Here is a 6,433-nt window from a genome sequence, read left to right on the forward strand (position 1 = left end):
ACGTGGTGTGGGGGATCCCTATTAGTTGTGATTACTGATTAGGCCCCATCCCATGGAAATTGTTGAAGTGCGCGCTACAGCTACGTTTGCACTTGCAAGAACGAACGAACCCACACCGTATTACACCACACAAATATAACACACAATCTGAAAGATGCTTCTTTCTTGTGGTGTTTTTTAGCATTTTGGCATGTCCCCCAAAATTGTTGGTTGTATATGGGTTAATTGCATGAGATTGAAGATGGTTGTGTCGGGATCTTGGCGGTAGATGAGATTACTATACGGCTATACCTGAGTTCCACTTCCACCTTTATTTCTTTTGGGACCCCAATGGTGTTAGATGCAAGCGTTATAATTATACCATGATCGAGCATTATAGGAAAATGATTTTCTCAAAATCTATGAGCTCGCAAAATCTATGAGCGATGTGATGTGGACATAAAGTTAGATTGAGATTACATGATATTGACTTGCTTATAAGTTAGCTGGTAGCAGCATAAGTTGAAAAGTTGCAATGGAACCCATTAAATCTCAAAAGCATGGTCCATTTTCTTAAGAGTTATTTATATCCTGTACTCTCCCTTCAATTGAAAATTCTTCTCTATCATCCAATTGTGAGAAATATTTCATATATTTGGAGTATATTTAATACTTATTTATGAGATATTCACGATCATTAAGAATATTTAAAAGTTATGTAAAATCTCATGAATAAATAACTAAAGGTACTTTTAGAGTATGTTTTATTGTTTTAAATATATTTTAGCAACATGTAATTATTTGTCTCCCGATCATTGCTCATGAGAAATACTTAATGATCTTATAGTTATATAATATTTAACGTGTTCTAAAAATAACTACAATTACGTTATATATAAAAGTACACATTAAATATATCTCTATAGTTTTCTTTTTTGTTTTTTGCATTATGTTCCGTTAATTATTTAAAACAAGAGTTTAATTTTGATACACTGATAGTGTAAAATATTTTACACCATCATATAATTATATTCGTTTTTTAGATGATTATTTGCGTAATTAATTAAAAAAATAATTATTTTTGTTGATATGACGTTATATAATTGAATTTAAATATAAAATTATTTTACATTTGACCGTACATCAAAATTAGATGGCATTCTTGGAGGAAAACTTTCAAAAAATGTAGCGAGTGAAAACTGAGTTAATGAATATGGGGAGGACCCAAGTGGCCAAGTCCTTTTCATGTGCTTGATGCTATACGGACACTAATAACTTAGCTTGGATTTTTGGCTAATTAAATAAAAAAAAATATTCTTTGTTCCCGTAAAAGAAAGACATGCTTCTTTGGTCATCCTAAAGAGAAAGATCTATCTTTTCTGTTCATGTTATTCCTCCACTTACGTCGTTTGTTATCGTTTGTTTGTTTCTTTTTCAACTTGGATTCTGCTTTTATTGGTGAATAGGGAGGGTGTAATTGTACTTCCATTTCTTTGCCCTCACTTTTCATTTTTTCACTTTCTTGTTATAATTTTGCTCCATCCTGTGTATTGGTTGGTTCAGTCCTTTACCTATTAGTGATTCCAAATGAAAAAATAAATTTCACTCCAAGCACACTTCATCCCTATGAATAGGTGTATTCGGTAGGGGTGCTTATAGGTCGGATGAAACTGAGTTTGTCTTGACTTAGATTTGTCTCTAAATATATACTGAATCTATTTTTTAGATTCTAACTCGATTTTAGACCCGATGAAATTTAAATATTTTTTTGTCACAATTATACCGGGTCTAAACTAGGTGAAAATCGAGTCTTTAAAACTTTAACAATAATTTATAACAAAACTTATTTATAAAGAAATTTATTTATGATGCACTTATTTATAAAAAAAAAATTTGTTATCAAAAAGTTGATATCCATATTTGAAATTGAATTTGTCCATAAATTCTAATTTAATACTTTTTTGATCTATTTTCTAACTCAACAAGTGTGATTAAAAATAAAACAATAAACTTATAATTAATATAACATTTGAAATGAATTTAAGACATATATATCATTTTTAGTTTTCTTAGAGTACACATGAGTCAGGTAAAGCCGGATTCGCCTTAACTCGGATCCAACCCGAAATAATGATTGTGTCTATTTTTGAGACCCTTACCCGATCCTAAACCCGTAAAATCACACCAAATTAGCTCTTAAGATATTCAGAGCCAAACCAAATCTTTGGGTCGGGTCATGTACACCCCTAGTATTCACAATGCAATTTGAATTATTTTTTTAAAGAAAAATCAATTCAATTTATTTGGACATAATCACATAACTGATTAATACATGTAAAGTATATTCAATTTATATATGAAAAAAAATGAATTAAAAAATATTTAAATAAAGGTTTATAATGGCAAAACAATATTAATGGGGTAAAGTATATTTTTTAGAAAAAGTTTAGGGCCAGCACTTTTATTAAAATTTAGCCAGTATTTAACCATAAAAAAAAAAGAGTAATCGTACACCATTAGATGTCATCTCCTACCATTAAAAACACTGATGATGGTTAATTGATGACTACACATCACAAATTTTGCTAGCCTCCTAACACTCCTCAATTTTTTATTCTTGAAATTTGTTATAAGTTTTAAAAATATGCCTAAGTTTTATTTTGTTTCAATTTTGTCTTAGAAATTTTCGATTTGCATCAAATATACTCTTGGCGGCTAATTTTTAAAAAAATTTAGGATGAATTTAGTAACAATTTCACAAGAACAACTTTTAACACAAGCAAATCAAATATAGGTGTCATGTATTATTGCTGAATTGATCCTAAACTTTTTAAAAATTAAGCCGTCAAGGATATATTTTGTAACACCCTACCACATAAAGCCTTACGCTATAGTCGTAAATAAGAGGTGATGAGACATTACGACGCCTAAAAATAACATATACATATAGATATAAAAGAATAACATCATAACTAGGAGACCGTGAAGAAATTAAAATATCGAATGACCGATACTTACATACGAAAAACGTTAACACGAGCAAACGTCGTATATCAAAGTAGAATATGTATATATACATAGATTTCAGAATAAGATAGACAATAATCACTATTCTCGACCATCGAAGACAAGGCCGACTAGAATATATTACAAAATCAGAAGTACAAAAATACAATTCTGTTTCTTCAAAACAAAACCTCTAGGAGGAAAGTATATAAATACATGTTCAACAGTGAAAAAATATGCTAAGTACAGATTAATATTCAAATATAAAGTCTCTTTTGCTTCACCAACGAGTCTCACACTCTCAGCGAGATATGTTACATCTTATTATCTGAAAAATCAACAATTTCCACAACGGTGAGAAGCCGAAGGTTCCCAGTAGGATAATAGTTCAAAGTAGAGACTATATAAACTTACATGAACCCACTAGACAATCCTAGTCTCCAAATTCATAAAGTTCAAGCCTAGGATTCTTTCTAGTCCAAACAGGGTCAATATGTTAAATTCTCAACTATACCAGTTATTTCTAATCTCAGTTCTTCTCAATACATCTTAGTATTTTTATATCCAATCTCACAGTTGATCAATCGTCATTACTCTCAATATCATGATTATTTAATTCAGTAATTCAGTATTTAGTTTGGTAATATCAGTCAAAATTAATAATCAATACGAGGTTAATTCGTTAAGTTTAGCATATTCTAAACTACCATCGATTTCATTCATTCTTATAGTCATAAATCATCATTAATCTCAAGTCTTATGTCTCTCAGTGATAGCAAACACAAACAATAATCAAACACAAATAGAGAACAATTATAGCAAGTATTACAATTAGCAGTTACATAGAAATATACAGTTAGGCAAACCAAACAAATATGCAACTCAAATAACAACTGTTCCTGTAAGGCGTGGTCACTTACAGATGTATGACGTGAATACTCAGCCACAGAGCTATTCCTGTAAGAGAGTTGCTTACAGAGATTGCCAACATGCTTAATTTGATTTTGCTCTGGAAAAGCCTTACCCGAACCGGCTATTGGGTTATGTCGAGGGCGGGTAGAAACCAACACTCGAGCTCATGACCTGCACTAGGATCAGACATGCATCATACTTGTTTGCCACATATTTTCCTATTATACTTTATGTATTTGTGTGTGTTTACTTGTTGTTTCCACTTCTGCATTCCCTATTTATTTACTATTATTCTGTATTTCTTGTTATCTGTTACTCTTATATCTTATGATCAAGCACTATCGACTGGTAATAATACGAAAATAATGAATTTAAATAACAACTCTGACCTTTAAGAACTCCCAAATTCTTACCCCTTCTCACTCCCTTCAAAAGGAAATGAAAGTAATGTTTTATGAGCTTGACCCTTTGTTTATTTACGAGGACCTGACATTTGGAAGCTACTATGTTTTGGGTGCGGAGCCTCGTATTTGTTTGTACGTACTATGCGACAGACCCTTCACACACTCAATAAATAGCCCTGATTTTGACCCGGATCAGCCATACGATTTTTCTATTGATTGGTTACTTCCTGACGGCCACGGTTATCAGTTTTCTGGTATGTCGATTCATGCTTAGCCTCTACATCAGGCGGCACTTGAGCTTGACGCAGGAGAAGAATACCTTCCAAATCCACTTCCGGATGTTGTCATACCTCTGGCACCATCATCACCAACCGAGCAACTACAGGCACAGTTCGGCCCACTAGGCGAAGCCTTAGCTCTTGCATACGCCAATGGACTTGTACTGGGTGACGGGAATAGTAGTTCATCTGGTGCAGTGTCTATTTTAGAGGGGTAAGAGGAAGAAAATCTAGAGGAGGAGTTACCACCATTTGAAAGTGATGCATCTGTGGGCGGATCGTACGGAGGCCTACCGAATAAAGATATTTCAGTTCAGTTTGGGGAACGTTAGTTAGTATTCTTTTTGTGGCATCTCTACTTAATAATTTTCAGTTTTAGTCTCTCTTTTTGTTGGTATACAGAGAAAGTTGGAAGGTCTAGAAGTGCTAGGCTAACCTGGATATCAGTTAGGTAGCTTTTTGTGTGGGTCAGAGCCTGGGGATATCATATGTTCATATATGTATATATTAATCTTATGATGTGTTTACTGACAAGGTCTTTGAATGCTATATTGATGTATGAAGATATGTGAGTATTTCTGTTCATATTTATGTTAATGATGTTATTTACTTCTATACACTCGCGATGATAAATCGTTCAACGTTTTCACAAAAGTTTACTCATAAAATGGCGACACGTTAACAACGAATCAGGCTTATATAATAAATATTAGTTAATATGTAATAAGATAAGTCAGTAGAGTCTAGTTTCTAGTATGATCGTGACATACTAGGAGTTGAGTCGTTACACCCTCTGTTGCTACCACTACCACTACCACTACCACCATCACCACCACAACCACAACTATAATCTAAGAGCCTCGTTGACCACCACCTAATTCCTAAAATGGCATCATTGAAAGGAAAAAGAAGATGAAAAAGGAGATCAGGATTTTTAGAAAATGATGATGATTTAGAGGAAGAAATGAGAGTTTTAGAAAAAAAGGGGATTAGAGTTTTTAAAAAATTAAAATTTGGGTGTTTTTAAAATTATAAAAATTAAAAGTAGGTAAATTTTGTAATTATGATAATTGTTAACTGACATATCACCTCTAAACCTTAACTCCAGATAACTCAATTGACAGTTGGTTATTTTTCTTGAATTTTAAAATTTTTCGAAAATCATTTTGTCAATAACAAAAATTAGGTGCCATTTTGTTAGCGTTAGAAGCTTTCAGGTACTGATTTAGTATTTACCTCTTGGTTTATAGATACTCTCTTTGAATTAGGATAATATCATTACCATTAATTTTTGAACTATATTTTTTTCGATAATATATATATATATGCGCTTTTATAATTTAGCATTTTAAAGGTCTTTTATAGTAATTTTAATTTCGATAAAATATGCTATAAATAAAGTCACGCTAATATTAAAATGATAAAAAAATACTTATCTAACAAATTTAAAAGATGAAAACTATATTAACAAAAAAAAATAAAATTAATTTTTCAAAAGTAATAAAAAAGTGGTTGAACAGAGTGCCTGTTGAGTCGCTAATTTTTTTAATAAAAAATCAATTCAATTTTAAGTATACACTAAAAATAATTATTAATATAAAATATATATTAAATATTTTAAATACATATGTATTCATAATCTTTTTTAGTAGAATTCACTAAAATTTTCAGCTCATTTTTTGGATATCCCAACTATATTTTTGTCTCTTTGTTCTACAAATTTTGTCATCACCATGATAATTTTTACTTTACTAATTTTATTTTTAGCCAACTTTAACCAGTATATAACCGATATTTATGTATTATTTTTTTAAAAAATAAGTGAAAAAGATGATTAAAAAAATAATGTTAGCC

Source organism: Arachis ipaensis, chromosome B09 (genome assembly GCF_000816755.2).
Source record: "Arachis ipaensis cultivar K30076 chromosome B09, Araip1.1, whole genome shotgun sequence".
NCBI lineage: Eukaryota > Viridiplantae > Streptophyta > Magnoliopsida > Fabales > Fabaceae > Arachis > Arachis ipaensis.